Source organism: Stegodyphus dumicola, chromosome 2 (genome assembly GCF_044657685.1).
Source record: "Stegodyphus dumicola isolate Sdum_Otavi_A_Nest chromosome 2, ASM4465768v1".
NCBI lineage: Eukaryota > Metazoa > Arthropoda > Arachnida > Araneae > Eresidae > Stegodyphus > Stegodyphus dumicola.
This window is the reverse complement of record NC_140769.1, coordinates 14,301,960-14,320,576: the sequence shown is the minus strand read 5'-3', so window position 1 is coordinate 14,320,576 and position 18,617 is coordinate 14,301,960. Positions and strand designations below refer to the sequence as shown.

Here is an 18,617-nt window from a genome sequence, read left to right as displayed (position 1 = left end):
GTGTAATAAAAAGACGTCGTAAAGATCGATGACGTAATAGTAGTACAAAAATGCGAGACTCCATATTTTGAACGGCAATAAATTTCGAGTTTTTCAATTAAAGCATTTAACGGTAACTGTATAACTTTAAAATTATATGTATGTAAAATTTACTTTTATATCTTTTTAAAAGAAATTGGTTTCCGAATTTCACTTATTAGAGTATTTGGACATAATTTTAAGCTATTTAATACTTGCGCGCGAAATAATAAATGGTGTCTGTCATGCCATGTGAAAGAAAATGGTATCCATTTTTGTCCACTCGTGTAAGGCGATTAAACATAAAATTTATCAGTACTCCCAAGCTAAAAATTTTTTTTAAGAAATGAGATGAAAAGATCTTAGTTCTCTCAATATTACAAAAATAATTCAAAAATCCATCAATATAGGAGAAACTAAGCGAATCCAATTCCAGTGTCTCTGAGTTTGACGAAAAATATAAATTCACATTTTCAACTCCTTATCAAAATTTAAATAAACGATATAAAGAACTATCTTCTTTTTATCATTACAAGCAGCAATTCTATATCAGAAATACTTCTTTATCGCATCTGCTAAAAAGCTCAGCACCTAAATTGTACAAGCGTCTTTTTTTTCCTAATTCAGTAAATGGGATTTTAACGTGATGGTCGTAATAAAAATAACTCCGCAATTTAAGCAGTGAAGTTTCGCACGAAAGTTGAGCAAATATTTTCCCCAAATGCACTACAAAACTTCCATTTTACTCGTTTCATCATTAGTAATGTCTAGACGCTCCCAGTAAGGAAAAACAAGAAATGTTGCCGATTCTTGGACTAAGAAATTTGTTTCTAACATTTAAATTAATGTTTCTCAAACTTCTATCGTAACAGATATACATGCAGGTGCTCTTATAGAACGGTGAAAAACAAAAGATGCCTTTAAAAAATAATAAAATATAACACACAAAAAAATCTGAATGGTTTCAGGTATTAACGGTCGTCCAAAGAGTGGTTTGCTAAGACCTTTTACACACGCAATCTATCAGTCTGTTTTTCAGTTACTCGTACTAATCCATTATTATTGGAATCCTTCTAAGGATTATTAAGATTTTGGCTTTATTAGATTTTTTAGTGTTTGTTTTAATATTTTCCCGAATCTTCTTATCCAACTTAAATAAAAACATCTGATGTGGACACCACATTAGTTCGTTATGCGACTTATTAAATTATACACATTTTTGGCTGCATTTTATTTAAACTTATTTGATTCAATTATTTTAACTTTATTTAACCGATCACTAAAGGCAAGTTGAAAATGACATAAAAACTGCAAATTTTGAAATTAAATATCTGGATCAATTTTCGTCGCAAGTCAAACTTCTTATAATTTTGTTTTTTCATAACGAGTATACAAGTTTCCCCAAAATAAGTAAGAACCAGGACATCGCATCAAACGTTAGACTTCATTATGTCGGAAAGTTTTGACGCTGTCAAAATAAGAATAATTTTTGTAATTTAAAACAATTCTATAATGGAAACTAGATGATTTAAATTTAAAATAAAATTTTAATTATTAATTTAAATAAACCTAATTTAAAATTTAGCTTTGACGTATTTCCCATTTGAGTTTGTTTCCCATTTGAGTTTGTTTCTCATTTAAATTTTGCAATGCCCTTATTAACTAATAAAGAGTTTCCTCACCCACTCTAGTTTGGTTTCGAAACTATTACACCTTTTTATTCGATATTTCTAATTGGCTTTAGTTATAAATCTGAAATCATATTTAAACTATTTACTTATCTAAGTATCCAGAATACTTTTTATTAAGGAAAAATAGGATCTTTTAATTTAAGAGGATGTATCTCACAAGATTTTATACATAAAACTATGTTTTCCCATACATAAATATTATAGTTACAGAAATATTATATTTTTATATCTTTAATCCTGTCTTTACATGATATGCTCGGAAAAAATGGAGCTGCTTCTCCAGCATTTGTATCCATGCAAGAATATTGTACCGCTTCCCCGTATCATTTTAACATTCGTTTTCCAAAGTTAGTTTCTATACTAATTCAGAAGTCAAACAACAAAAATCAGCGTTATACCTACAAAATTTTCACAGAATTTCACTGTGAAAATTTTGTAGGTATAACGCTGATTTTTGTTGTTTGACTTCTGAATTAGTATTTATTCGGCGTGTTATTGTGTCTTAATTAGTTTCTATATTTTACATTAATAAATTCCTTCGCACAAAATTATTTTGAATTTATTTTAGCGTTCGTACCTTTATCCAGAATTGCAGGCTTAAGCAAATAATCTTCAATGTATTCATTCCAAAGTTAAAAACCTTCGACCTTCGATAGTCACAATATTCATATTGTTCAAAATAATTAAAAGAGTGAAAGATTAAAAATGAAAATCAAAATTGCAATAGGGAAATCAGCTTGAAAGAAATTCATAATCGTTTCTATTCGGCTAACGCTTGTTGTCTGTTTAAGGTAATTTTAATTAATTCTTTTTCGCTGAAACCGTTATCAATAAACCTTCTACTGTTTTGGCTCATATATTCATGGTAATGATTATTTTTTATTTGTAGTGTTTATTTATTTATTTTCTTCAGCTTATTTTCGATTACAAATTCGAATGCTTATCAAAATGTTGCGTGGCTTACCATAATATTCCTTACTTATTTATTTCAGTTACTGGTACATTGTAGCTTGAATTTCATTGTTAAAAGTAAATAAATATTCATAACTTGATGGGGAAAATTTTTTATTAAGTTAGAGGAGAGAAAATCAATGGACATGCATTTCCAAACTCGACTAAAACAGTCCAAGAATCGTTTTCCAGTTCATCACTTACAATACAATATATTCATCACTTACAATACAATACATTCATCACGTACAATACAATACATTCATCACTCACAATACAACTGATTATGATCACTATAAAATGATTATGGGCACTTTAATCGAAATTTTATGGTACGTCACACAGATGAGATTGTGACTAATGATAATGACTACCTTACTGAAAAAGCTCAGGTTTGAATCTCCGAGGAGGAGTAAATGTTAATAAATGTATAGTATATGAGCTGCATGGGTGCACTGAAAATATTTGGCTGGCTAAAGGTGCTGTAGATTGGTTTAGTGGTAGGTGAACAGAGATGAGAGACCCTCGGACCTGTTCTCCACTGTTCTCTCCTTTAAAACTGGTGTGGCAATAGGCAAAGTCGTACTGTCAGCTATATGCTTCTTTAAGATCATGCAACGACAGAAACAGTCTTGAACTCCATGCCAAGATAAATGCCATGCCTGGACGTATCCTGATTATGTCAAACAAGTGAAATTAGCCGCAGTGGTATGTTAGGATTCCTGTGAGTATTACAAATGTAATAAAGAGTACTCCCTTTATTACATTTGTAATAAAGAGCTATTACAATAAATTAATACAATTGTAATAAAGAGTAGTCCCTTTATTACATTTGATTTAATTTCTGTACTGATCGGCTTTCCCTTTTAAACTGCAATTGCCCTTAGCTAGCATAACCGCATTAAAAATATTTAACAAGCGTTATTGAAGAATATGTTGCTAATATTTTACGTTACTTTTCTGTCTGCATAGTGAAGTAATGGAATGGAATTAAATAATATAATGGAATTGAATGAAATGTAGTAATGTTATGCAATGGAATGAAATAACGGAAAGGAATGGAAATGTAAAATTGTAATTAATTACATTCTATTACATAATGCAATATAATTTAATGGAAATGTAAAATTTTAATTAATTACATTCCATTCCATTAAAGTAATATAATACAATATAATGTAGGGGAATGGAATGTAGACGTAGAAATGGAATGCATAGTGTGATAGTTACCGATAGTTTATCCGTGAACATTTTTCGTTTTATGTGTTACTACTATAAGAGCTTAGTAAGAAAGGGAGGAATGTAAAAGTAAACACGGTATATCTTTATATTTACTTAATTTTATTTATATATCAAGGCAATTCCTTTTACTAATTTTTAGTTTACGTTTAAAAACTTTTATTGGCCCTTGTTTAACCTTTCCTATGATCTTATATAGAGCATTTCTAAATTTCAAAGCAATCCAAATCTTCTAATTTTTGAAATTCAGGCCTGACTATGGTTTAAAGACAAAATAAGAGTTTTCAAAAGCTTGATTATGCCAAAGTTTTATAAGTCTAGGAAAAATTCCAGCAACAGAAAAATGTATAAAGAATAACATATAGAAATTTAGAGTCTACTTACACATTTTATTTATGCCAAATTGCTGGTTCTAATTCCTTCACTTTGTACCATCCACTTCCATATGCAGCTAGGTTTAAATAGTTAAGATTTCCTCACGTGATTTATCCTAGATATGAGGACCTTTTAACTTTCGATGAAGTATAGTATTACGGTGTAACAACCTCATAGACCTGAAAGGTAACAAGTATAAGAGAATTTAAAATTAGGAACATTATGCATGTGATTTATAAAAGTAAAATGTATGAAGATTAAAGTTAAAAAATTAAAATAGCAAAAAGAAGTTTTCATTGTAAAATGAACACATCAGATTATATTCTAAAAAAGTTTATCATCTTTCTTTAAGAAGATTATTACTCCTTTAGATAAGAGGATTATTATTGATTTCTTGCATAAAGAGCGGAGCAATATTTATTTTGCATATTGTTTGAAATTAAAATTCAAAATGAAAGATTCCCCTTTACGAAGCAAATCCTTACTAATGACGTAGCCGGTATTTCTTTAAACAGTAAAAATTAATATTAAGTTCAAAAAAGAAATTATTTTTAAAAGCTGTGACATCTGTTTCGATCTTTCGAGATAAACGTAAAATATAGAAACATTGTAAAATGTATTAAAATGTGCACGCACAATAACATACTAACATATATATGTATAGGGTGCCAGTCTGTAGCTTATCACAGAATTCATCACCAATCGATTTTTGATGCCGAAAAAATACACTTCCATAAAAAATATATTTCCTTAAATACATGTTGAAGTATGGAAAAATATAAATGCATAAATAAACGTACATAATACACATTAAAACGGGCTATAAATATTGCAATCCACTTATATAGGGTACGCAGAAATGTAACTTATTTATTAAATTTATGATAATATAACACTTATTGCAAAATAGTACTAACGAGACTAAAATCGTGTTGTAAATGGTACAGTTTTGTGTTGTAAATGGGCTCTGATGCCCAACAGAATTTTTTTAACATAAATGTTTTTTAAAAGTGCTTATGTGAAAGCATTTTTAATATAAAAATGCTTTTTAAAATATGTAAGCACTTATAGTGTATAAAAGCCCATTTATACAAAAATCTATAAATGTCCTTCGCTACAGTGTACTCTTATACTTCTAATCTTCATTTATCGTGGACATACTGTGTCTAGGGATTCCAAATTTATTGACCCTTTTAGTAGCTCGCGAGTCTTAAAAAATACTAACTGAAACTAGCTTAATGATAATTTAGAAACATTTTCCCTTTCTGAAAAAACAAATTACGTAAGAAATGAGAGCTATATTTTAATAAAATTTCTGCTTATTACTTACTCGTAAACGTAAATGCAGTACTGGTATGACGAAAAATTTCGGGTATCATATTTCAACAAAAATATCCATTTTTATCGATCTCTCAATCCATTTGAATGACGTTTTTGCGTTACATCTGCATGTACGGACAGAATGAAGAACACTTTTTTTTTTCCAAAACACATGCATAAACGGATTTAAAATTTAATCACAAGCTAGTTTTCGTGATGCCTGACGTACGTATGTATCTCGCATAACTCAAAAACAAGTAGCCTCAGAATGTTGAAACTATGTATATAAGAATGTAGTGAGCTTAGTATTTTTATTCTAATATCTTATCGGTGAACTTAGTATTTTTATTCTTATATGTTCATAAATAGTGCATTTTTTGCTTTAAAAGTGATTGAATCATGTTGTTTTTATGTTTCGGTTAAAGTTTTTGGGCCTTTAGTTAAGCTGTATGCAATAGTTGCAAAATTATCAAGAATTTAAAAGCTATAATAGTGCTATTAAGCCTAACCAAGCAGACATTTGTTTACATTTGAAAGTCTTAGTAGAGTAGTGACTAAAGTCACTTTCCACACTTTCCTTACCGCGAATTGAGAACTGAATTAATTGAATGTGAAAGATATCACTAACGAAATTAGGCGAAATAAATTTAAATGAAATGCAGCAAAAATGTGTATAATTTAATAGGTCGTGCAAAGCGATCATTTAGTGTCCACATCAAATATTTTTCTTGTTAAAACATTACCTGTTTATTGATTCGAAGTTAGAATGTGCAGAATGTAATGGATTGGACCTTCATTAGGAACTGAAATGTTTCCTTTTTTGACCATTTAGCAATAAAGGTTACTAAAATTCATTAGAGAAAATTTCTAAAGTGAGATATCACTATTTCTTCATATTCAGAAGACATAGTCTTGTCTTACATGTGAGTAATTCGATAACCTTGCTGGTAACTATTGTAATTTTTCTGAGTTTTTTAAATATTCTAATATGTACATCATTCCGGTTTTTGAGGTCAGGATCAAGAAAATAATAAGGAAAATTAAAAAACTCCATTTGCCATTCTTTCATTATATTCTTTTATGTATCATTCTAAAATATTATATATATTTCTATTTATTTATTTATTTAAAGCATTCTCCAATCTGTAACTTAAGTTTTTATTTACTAGTGCACCAAGAAGAAATTTCAGTGCAATCTCAGAGTTTAAATTAAACTTATATTAACAGTTTCACGAGAATGTGTTTCAGTACCAAAGTTTACCAGTTGTAAATACTAGTATTGCATCCTAAAAACTTGTCACGTTTTTACCTTCAAGTTTTGCATCATATTTAAATTTAATTTTTATGTCACCGACATATAAATAAATAAATATTTTAAACGAAAAATGTTGTGAACATATGGTAGAAGAAGCATAAATTAACTTATACAAGAATTCGAGTTATGTTACAGCTCCAGCCTTCGAACAAAGTTACAGATGAAATTATATATTTTGTCTACCGAAAATTCGATTCTATCTTTTGATCTTTAAAATACAAGTCTATTACGTTTCCTAAGACTTTTTTTCAAATATGAAACTTTGAGACTAGAAGTTCAAATTTCCCCGGCAGAGTAAACAGAATGTCTGGAAATTTATTTTTACTGCTGAATTTGCCCTTGGAGCACTAAATATCAGCATCATATTGCATTGAGCATATAGAGGAACAGAGTATACATTCTTTCTTTAAAATAATGTATGACATAGTATATATATCTCCGCATGTTTATTTTATACTCCATAGAAATATCTTATAGAGTTGGATAAAAAAATGTAAAGATAATAATGGAAAAAGGGACTTGGTGAACACTTTCTGAAACGTACAACACAATTTTGCTCGATATTAATACCTTTTGAATAGATTTCAGAACAATTTCGTTTGAAAATACGAAACAGATACATGCGTCTATAACTTGGTACATTATTCATAGTATAATATCTGTTCCGGTTTTTCTACCAGTATTTTAACTCACTTAATATACCACTACTCAAGCATTCTTCGATACATTTTTTTGTAATTATTGCCATTTCACGAGGATTACGAATATTTCATTTATTATCTACCCTTTCTCGCAAATGCTGCTTATCAGAAGTATTGCCAAACATCGTTTCATAAAACCTTTATCATTCAATTCAGAACTCTACTCGTTTGAAACATCCAGAAAATATACAGCTAGCGTTAATGAAGTGCATATGTTGGTAACATTTAAAAGAACATTCTAATTTATATCTATATCCTACAGTAATACAATGTAAAATAGCATATCAAACACTGCCATTGTAAAGTATTTCGTGCTTATTCAGAAGTCAAACAACAAAAATCAGCGTTCTATTTAAAAATACAAAGCTGATTTTTGTTGTTTGACTTCTGAAATAGTACTTGTTCGGCGTGTTATTGTGTCTTAATTATTGTTTGCTTACTTAAAGCAAGTCTTCGCGGTGTGGCCTTCTGGATGTGAAAACACATCCAGATGGTAACTAGGAGGTTTAGAGCTCGAATGCCGGTGAGGGCAATGTTGATGATTATTCGCTAATTATCTCGGCTTTAAGAACAATTCTAAATCGTGTTAAAAGTGACGCTTGAACTTAAATATTGCAGAAGATAATTCGTCACGTAAACACTGGGTACTGTCTTCCTACATAGTTATTTAAGTGGGAGAGACTGTAAGAAATATTCTGTTCCTTTAACACACAGTTTTGTGGCGTTATTGGAAGCAAGTGAGCAAGCAATCTGTAGATCCGGAGTTCGAGGCCCGGCGACAGCACTACTCACCTTTCATGTTTCTTGTACCGATAAATATCTCATCTTAATGTACCATTAGGAGCATTCTTATGCATAATGCACATAATGGCCTATAAAAATGCATATAATGTGCCAAAAAATGTTTTGACTGACGTCTACATTTTGCAGTTATTTAACGTCCAGTATTGGTACTGGTAACACAGTCGCGTAATGTGAAAAGAACATACAATAAAAGAATTACACACAACGCGTTACAAGAATATTTAAGGTGATTTTTTCCTCTATACAATTCTGTAACGAAGAGTACCACTTCAAAAACTAGTACTGATAACACTTGCGTTTAAGATGTAAAGAACACATTACAAAATAATATAAGAATCGTTAATTCAGTCATCGCGCACGAGCTAGTTGTTTTAATTATTGTGAGTAACGAGTACTTCGAAGCATATACTTCCACGTATAGCAATAGTACATTCGAAAGGTACTATTGCTATACGTGGAAACACACGTCTTAAAAACACAATAACCACACACCACTTCAATACATCGTTTAGAACATTCTTATTACAAGCAACAGCATCGTAGCTTCAATTATACCGTCTTTGCACATATTGTAAGCGGTTTATTACTACTTGGGCACTGTGCATTCCTTAGTTAATTAAGTGATTCAAAAGCAGTAATCCCATACATTGCTATTATTTAAGTAATCTCATATCTGCTGCAATTCAGAGTATGCCTAGTTTATATCCTTTGTAATACACTTAGCTGTTAAAATTTATGCATATTCGCATCATTATAATATATACTGTAAGATGTTCATAATTTCCTCCAAGATTCGTGAGGTACTTAAAGGTACATTTTTGAGAAAAGAATTACGAATTATTTTTACAGTTATCTCAGTATAAACTTAATATCCACTTAAGCAATATAAAAAGATTAAAATTTTGCAGCATATGTTAATTGAGATTTATTAAACTGTATAGATGATTATATATGACAAGGTTACAAATCTACAGAAAAATAATAGTTATTATAAACCACTGAACATGCTGTTCCTACCTCATTTAATTGAATGAAATGTGCGAAATTTGACTTGACAAACTCAAGTTACGAATAGCATGTCTTCGTCTACAATTTGGAAAATGCGTATACAAGCTTGAATATTAAACACGAAATAAATAATAAAATGAAGGATTTTTTACATTAGTCTTAACTGTAGAAAACATTTTACACTTTGAAAGTGTGCATAAAATAGTTTTATCTGAGAGAACGCCCAGTCAGCATTATAAATCATAGAAGTTGCAACATTTTTTGTTTTTCAGTACTCCGCCAAGACCGTGCTTAGTCTGTAAATCGGGCGTTTTGGCAAGTATAATGTTTGCACAGAAAAACCATAAGCACAGGCGCCAATGTCGATTAAGAAGATGCAGTATCGTTCGATATTTCACATTCCAGTTTAAGGGGTTTCCAAATTTTACTCGAGTATATATTGTGCTCCTATTTATTATTACGGCTTACACTCTTATTTAAAACTTTAACACCTAAACATAAATCGATTCTGTTGCCAAAAAACAAAATGTTCAATTGCAAAGCGATGGAAATGTTTTACAAGTAAAATTTTATAGTTCGCGCAGCATATGAAATTTAATTTTAAGAAATACATATATATCAGTATCTATATATCGAGGAAATCAATTTAAATTTTATTAAATTAAATACGAAAAATTACTGAGATTTACTGAAACCTAAAATAGTAACGTTTTGCAGCATTTTATCACCCATTAAATTTGTGACTACTTAATATGTTTCATCATCTCTCTCTACATATAAAACTCAGCCCCCAAATGATATACTGGTAAGCGTCGCTGACTGCCGTGCCGAAGGGTCTGGGTTCGAATCCCGGAGAAGGCTTGGATGTTTGTAAATGCATAGTGTCAGTGCGGCATGGCGGCACTCTAAATAGGCGGCGAGCCGAAAGTCCTCTCATGTGGTTTAGTGGAAGGGAAGAGGGGTGGGGGCCCTCCGACCTGTCTTCCCCGGGGTGCTTTCCTTCAAAATTAGGGGCGGGTAGATAATTTTCTGATCGCGTTATTAAAAAAAAAAACCTAGGTGAATTATTTTCTGATTTAAAAAAATCTTAATTTTATTTGATTCTGAATTATTTATTTTAATTCTTTAATTTTGGGGAAAAACAGATGCTTCTAAGAATATTATTTAGTTTCAAAGAATATTATTTATTTTCCTTTTATTTGGAATTTTTTGTACAAGCTTTGATTCATTGTGAAAAGAAGCAGGAGAGGCAATTTTGCTAAGTCATGATTTGCGCGTTTTGTCCTTTAGAATGTTCTAGGAGAAATTTCTTTTTGCAATTGACCTTTAGGACAGGAAGTACATGACAGAAGGGTCAGAGGTTGCCACTTAACCTTCGATGTAAGTCATTCTGGTTTTGGCGATCGGGGGTCCGGTTGTTGGCTAAGTGAAGAGGGGCGCGCATGTGTGATCACCCTAATTCTGTCATTCGGAGAAAGAAACGCAAATTTTGTCCAGATTAAGGGGGCGATAAATGAAGCCATTGTCGGACCCCGTGTTTTGTGAAGGAGACGAAGAAAATTCGAGTTTGAATCACTTTTGGGACTGACGTTTTGACTAAGACTTGGACTTCGAACTTGCTCTTGGGTTGACCGATAGAAAGGAAGAGATGTAATTTCATTGTGAGATTGTGCTTCCGGCAGAGAACGGCAGTTATGCTATCCGGCCGCCGACTTGCTCTATACCCTTATAGGAAAACCAAGGACGATGAGGACTTTCTCAAGTATCTTAAAAATAAGAAAGTTTCCTCCAGCATTTGTTAAATTCCTAACATTTATCGGCCAAGTTCCACCACGTCAATGTGAGATTCTATCCTTGACAGCCGGCCAGCAAACTTTGAAGATTCTGCTCGGGTGCTTGTTCCAGTGGCAAATTTTCTTCGATGCTGAGCTTGCGGATGTGTTGCTGAAAAATGATGGATGAGGCGTTCTTCTGATCCTGAAACCGTGAGACTCATTAGACGTCAGTGTTCCCCTTACGGAATGTATTACTCCCAGGACTTAAAGGAGGACTATTTATCCTTGATTTCTCCTAGAATGCAAGGCCAGCTCTAGACATTTCCGGGTGCTTTTCAAGTCGTCAACATAATAGAGAAGTTTTGTTTTGTTATCAATTTTCCTATGAAATTTTCTGAATTGGAACTTTACTTTAAATTGAATCTCTAAATTAATTCTAAAGGAAAAATTTGCCTCCCTATTTTCCCTTCGTAATTTACCGAGACAAACAGGAAAGTCTTAGTAAGAAATTGTGGCACAAAAATATAATTTGTTTTGTGAAATCATCCTTAGAATAAATGTAGAATTTCAGATAATGTGTTTTTTTAACATCCTAGAATTTAAATCAGTAGTTCAAGTTAAATTAAATGAATCATAAAGTAGATTTGCAAATCTTTGATTTAAATGTGTAAAAAAAAAAAAAAATGATAAATTGAAGAATTCACTTGTGTCTAAAATAAGAAAATTGAACTGTAACTAATATAAGAAATCTGTAACTAAAATAAGAAAATTAAGTCTCTGATTAGGATAAGATTTAATTTTAATTGTTGAGGAATTTGAATAAACTTGTATTTTAATCTAGAAACATATTTCTTATATTTTCTTAATATCTTTTATGTGTTTTCTTACATGTATATTGATTTTACATCTTGTTTATACGATCCTCTCACGGCACGGTCCCGGATGCATTTACACAACGCAATGCACTATATTTTCACTTATACGATCACTAGAAAAATGTGGAAATGAGCTAACTCTTAAGAGTTTAGTTCTCAGTTGATATTTAGTTAGTTACGGTTTCACCTGTCTGTTTCTGCATTAGTTTCCTCCCTAAGAGGAAGTAGAAACACAACAGAGCTGATTACGTCAGACAAGTGGGCATAAATAACAAAAACAAAAAATTCCCTTTTATAATTCAAGTAGTTCCATTTTTTTTGCTATTTACGAATTATTCATTTTTACTACAACATATTTAATATTACATTAAAAGGTTATTTAAGTATTTTTATTATTACACATAAGATAAAACTTTGTAATTTATCGTATTTCATTACCTAGAACATTTTAGGCTTAATAATGATCATTTGCAATTGGGCACGTCGTACTAATATTTTTTTTCATTTCAAACATTTTGTTGCTCGAATGTTACAGATTTTAAGAATTAACTATTTTTATTTTTATTCTCTGTTTGGGGTGAAATGTTCATTTTTTATTATTTGGTTTCCTGTGTTTGATTGCTTTTATGTACATATTTCATTTTTGAGCTGTCCACGTAAATAGAAATAACATTTATTAATTTTTTTAAACTTTTTTGCATGTTTATGATTCTGTTGCTATAATTTTGCAACACAATGTTTACTCTGGACTGTATGATTTCAAAGTTTTATGTATTATTATATTTTTTCATGAGTTGTATTGCTTGCATCTTTTGGACGCTGTCTGCCCAAACTGTTTTAAGCTTGTTTATGATTTTGATATTATTATTTTGCAATTTTTTACACCATTCACTACGGCCTGTACATTTTGGTCTGATAATGATACAAAATATTTTGATTAATTTTTGGAGATTAATAAAAGTATTAAACTTTAATTTGTGTCTTTAGTAGAGGACATGGCCTGACAGTCCAGGCTGATATATTTACTTCTTTTGCACCAACCGCCTGATGACCGATGAAACAAAAAATGTAATTTTTTTTCCTTTCTAATTTTGGTTTTGGCATTTTTGCTCCTATTATGCAGTTTGATACTATGCATTTTTGTGTGCTGCATATGGATGGTTCCAAATTGAATATGGGTTGGATTTTAAAGTACTTTGCTTTATTTAGATTTTTTTTTGCATTATATTTCTCTATCTCTTTCTCTCTATCTCTCTCTATATATAATGCAAAATAAAAATAGAAATATACACATATCTGCTGTAGTTTGTATTTAGTCAGATTGTATAGAAATAGAGGAAATACGAATATTTTTATCACTATGAGATGCATTTTAATGGCTTCGCTTTAGCAAGCACTATGCATACCAAACAATAATATTCCTGAAGAAAGATTGCTATGTGGATTTGCGCTAATAGTATCTTTTTTTTCGTATAACACATCTCTGTTATTTCAAAGCTCATAACACTGGGGAAAAGCTTTTTAATGACTTTGCTTTCGAATTTAAAACTGAATTTAATGTTATACCATTAAGTAAGACTGCAATACGCAAACCAGATTAAAAGTAGCTTCAGATTACATAAAAAAACTGTTATGAGAGAAAGGCAGTATCCTGTAGTATAAGACTATATTCGTACGTCTTACAACGCATTATAATAGTTCCCGTGTTATATACGTATTTATAAGGCATTTCTATTTTCTTTCCGCATGATTTCGTGCTGTAACAGGATGCATGCTACCCGGGTATTCAGAAGGTCTGGAGCTCGAATCCTGGCGAGGGCAAAGCAACATTTCTTCAATTTCTTGGCTTCGAAACATTCTAAAGTTCGAAACATTCTAAAAGTTCTTAAGTGGCGACCGAACTAAGTGGCGGTAGACGATAATTCGTCACCAGAAGGATTTGGCTACTGGGTCCCCACTCCCCAGTCGGCCTTTAAAAGGGAAAGCATATAAGATACTTTTAGCCTCTTTTCCGCATGCCTTCGTGGTGCTTCGGGAAGCACGCTCGATGAGTATTCGGGGTGCCCAAAGTTCGAATCCCGACGAAGGTATTGCATATTTCTTCAGTTTCCTAACATCGGACTCTACACACTAATAAGACTGCACTTTATGGAAATGTGTTCTCGGTACAACATTATTTCGGACATCGTCTTCATACTAAGAAAGAAAAAATCATTGTGAAGCCTAGAAAAATAATTCTGTTGCATCGCAATATTTATTTCTGTGAATTTACGAACACTCTTTAATAATTACAACATTAATTAAGACACAATAACACGCCGAATAAATACTAATTCAGAAGTCAAACAACAAAAATAAGCGTTATATTTACAAAATTTTCACAGGACTAGTTTCGATGGTTTTCCCGAACCACCATCTTCAGCTGCAAAACCGCAAATGAACAAGATAGGAAATAATGATTAGATAGGATAAGAAAGCCTGGACAAGAATAAGCAAGTGGCGCCATCTGTTGGCGAAACCAGAACTAAAACATAATTTCTCTAAAAGCTGAAGGCAAATTTGGATTGGAATTAGGATCGTTAACTAGAACAGAACGATTTTTATGAATGTGAAATGCCTCTAGAAAATCCACTTCTCCAATGGAAGATGTTTTTTGAATAATTTTGGCAGCAGAAAAATTGAAAGTGTGATTTTCGAACCAACAATGTTGAGCAACAGAAGACTTCTGTGTTTCCTTTTTTCTAACATATGCCTCATGTTCTTTGACGCGAAATTTTAAGGCTCTCTTAGTTTGGCCAATGTAAATTAAACCACACTGGCAAGGAATCCTATAAATATCCCAGGAATTCATATCCGGAATGGGTCCTTGAGTATAGAAGTCGGAATTTTATTGATGGGAGAATAAACAACCCGAAAGTTAAATTTCTGCAAAATATGTGCAACTTTATAGCTAATTGATGGAAAGAAGGGAATGACAACAGAATTTTTATAATCTCCTAAAATAAGAGTGTGGCTTTTAGTGTGTTGAGATGAGAATTTTTTAACTGCTTGATTAATAATGTTGGGTGAAAAGCCCCTGTCAATAGCTATTGCTTTTAAACAATTTAGTTCTTCATCAAGGGCTAGTTTGGAGGAGCAAACTTGAAGAGCACGGAAAACATAGGAACAAAATGAAGCTAACTTTTGTTTAGTCGGATGACATGATTTAAAGTGTGGTGGAAGGCAAACCGATGAAGGTTTACGGTAAACTGTAGTACTGAAGTTGGATGTGTTACGTGTGACCAGAATGTCGAGAAACGGAAGAGAATTGCAAGTCTCAAGTTCAAAAGTGAACTGAATAGCAGGATCAATAGAATTCATTGTTGAAAGAACTTTATTTAAATCATCTTTATTACCTTCAAACAGGGTAAAAGTATCGTCTACGTAGCGGAACCATGCCGGAAAGTTTAAAGTTTCAAACAATTTTGATTCATAATAATGCATGTAGATATCAGCCAGGATGGGACTGAGGGGGCTTCCCATGGCTAATCCCTCAGTTTGCTTGTAATTGTTTAAACTTTTTGCAAATGGAGATTTCCCAAATGGATACACTGTATAGCACGTGAAACATACATATAGTTACGCAGAAGTTATAGTACTTATATAGTTACGGTATATAAGTTACGGTGAAACACCGAAATCTGGAGAATGTCGACTTTCACCGGTGAATGTCAACATTCACATAGTCGCTTGGTGTATGTCCGAAATATTTTCCAAATACTCTTTGACTTACACAGGTCAATGTCGACATTCACCATGTACTAATGGTGAATGTTGAACACATAAGAATATTACATTTTCTTCTCCGTAATTCGATCGCGAAAAAACGCACTTGAGACTGAAAATAAGAACTTAAGAATATAAGAACTTAAAACACAATGTACATTCAAAATGAGAAAGGAAAATAATAGAAGTTAAAAACTTACTAAATTACGTGATTCAAATCTTATTTATTGCAACAACTTAAACTGTTCTGACACTTTGAATTGCACAAGAGGCCCTTGCTTTTACAACTGCATTTATTTGTGGAACACTTCCTTTTGCAGTGACAGCGAGTACATATACTCCTTTCTTTTCAACCTACACCAGAGCATATCTGTGATTGTTGATATACACCGGTGAGGGTCCGAATGTACAAGAATGTAATGCAATATTCGATCTTTCACCGACGTATTTGGTGAATGTTGCCATTCTCCGGAGAAAGTCGACATTTTCCAATTTCGGTCTTTCACGGTAATATATATGTTTGGATAGAGAGGAATACGAAAGAAAATATTGTAAATTATGTTAACTAAAATATTACAAAATTAAATATAGATGAAATGTATGCACGCTTGCTGATATACTAAAGAATATTGGTTTGAAACCACAGGGGTAGTTACAAAGCACGCATGTAGTTAAATTTTAAACATACATAAAATAGTTTTCGAATTAAAAGTTTCAGTTAGTGAAATATTTCGAATTCGTCTGATTATAATTAAAAGCTTTTATGTCTCGGAAGGAACACATTTATCAAGCAGCTCTCCGAATTTCCAGTTTTTTATGCCTCAGAGATTGTAAACTCGTAGTAGTTTAGAGTGCGCGAAGACAAATACGAAAGGGATATCTTGCGCAAGTATATATAGTAGATAAAGGGGAAAGTAATTTTTACTAATTACAATGGTGTATAAAAATGATTAATAGGCTATAATATAGATTGTTTGAATTAAATATATTATTATAATATGGATTAAAAGTATAAGCTGAAAAAATCTTTAAATTACTCCTTTTCTTAACAAGTAAGTGTTTCAAATTGAAAAATAAGTTAAAGATATTATTTTAAGGTGAAATGCAACCTTCTGTCAACTCCTCTTTCCATGTTGCTTAGAAATTTAGTTAAAATATGTTTCCAGGAATGGAAACATTTTCTGATCGGGTGGTTAGTAAATATTCTGCTGGCATATCATAACGAGATGAAAGTGCCAATTTTTTTTTCACTCCTGCAGCTGAAGAAGAAGGTTCTGTTTAAACCTTCGAAACTACTCCTAAAAATTAATACAGCTTACGCTGAATCATTTAGCTTAAATATCTGTAAAATGCTTTATTTTTAGTCTCAAAAATTTAATTTGTGAAAAGTATGTACCATGTTAAATTTTAGAATTTCATTCTCTGAGTTACTTTTAAATGACTTTTGGAAAGGAATATATTTCCCTATTTTGCTTAACTGAGGCAAGAATGCGAAAATACCAATTCAAATATTTCAGCGTCATGCCAATTTTGCCATTATTTAGCAAACGCAGTCTCACTTGAGCATTCATAACGAGATAAAAACCTTTCCATTGATATTACTATTTTAAAGGAAGGCTTCTGTGTTTTAAGAATAGTATATCAAAAGTCTCAGCGATATGAACAAAGTGCATTTGTTTCCATGGCAACCTCCTGCATTTTCGAGCAAAGCAAGAATAAAAAGTGAATTTTGTTGGAAGTTAATAGTTGTTATTCGAAGCTATTACTCACAGCAAATAAGCATGTGTGCGAACGTAATGTTTCATAAGGCGTTGTGTTAGAACATATCTCAGAACATGTCGTTTAATTTCGTAGAAAATTATGAATATGGAAGCATTTGGAACAATTCTCACTTCGAAATCGATTTTAATTTAAACATTTTCATAATGTGAAAGAGATTTTTAATTCGAAATGGAAGCGCTTAACTCTGTAATGTTATCGTGATTTAAAATGAAAGGATTTCGGGTCTTTGTTTATTTAAAAAGTGAAGAATTAATTTGATTTAATGAAAATTGTTCTTACGTGTAATAGTGTAGCTCATTTCCCATGTTCTGGTATTTAAACATTTTCGAATATTCTGGTATTTTCAAAAGTGATTTTGAAATAAGCAAAAGGATTTTATTTAATAGAAAATATTAAGCTTTTAATTAGTACCATCATTGATAAGTAAGCATTAGGAAAATGACGCGTTTAAGATATTTTAAATAAATAGTTATCTCAGTGAAAACGTAATTCAAAATTACTTTCATATCATTTGAATTAATATAAAATCATCTAGAAATATGTGTGATAGATACATTCACTTAATAATGAAACTAATTATGCAAAATAATTACCAACATTTTTATGCATAACTCGAAACATTTTAGCAAACCATTTGCTTGTGATACTTCCGAGTCGGCTTACTTAGGAACTTGAAACGATTTGAAAATAGATACCAAAAAAAGAAAATCTGAGAGTTTTCATATTTTTTATTACGCCCAAAGGGGCTTTTTTAAGTTTTGTGTATTACCTTTATTTGTTAAATAGCATGTGCTTCGCACTAAAACCATAAAATTTAATTCAACAGCCATATCACAAAATAATTTAAAAAGAGCACATCTTTAGAATTTCCGATACGCATAGAATCGTGCGCAGGAGATAAAAAAAATGTTTTTTTTTCCCGTACAGTGTTGGTTTGAAATTGTTGAGTTTGTTATTAAAAAATTCCTTAAGTTTCATAAAATATGAAATCGATAATA

At 31.4% G+C, this 18,617-nt stretch overlaps 1 protein-coding gene across 1 annotated transcript in view; it reads right to left on the bottom strand.

Annotated features, from left to right (window-relative positions):
• Positions 1-18,617, bottom strand: part of LOC118193798 (uncharacterized) — a 572,698-nt gene that overhangs the window by 296,925 nt on the left and 257,156 nt on the right. Inside the window, exon 2 of the mRNA XM_085810455.1 lies at positions 4,284-4,453. The gene's annotated coding sequence lies outside the window, so the exon portion shown is untranslated. The remainder of the gene's footprint in view (positions 1-4,283; positions 4,454-18,617) is intronic.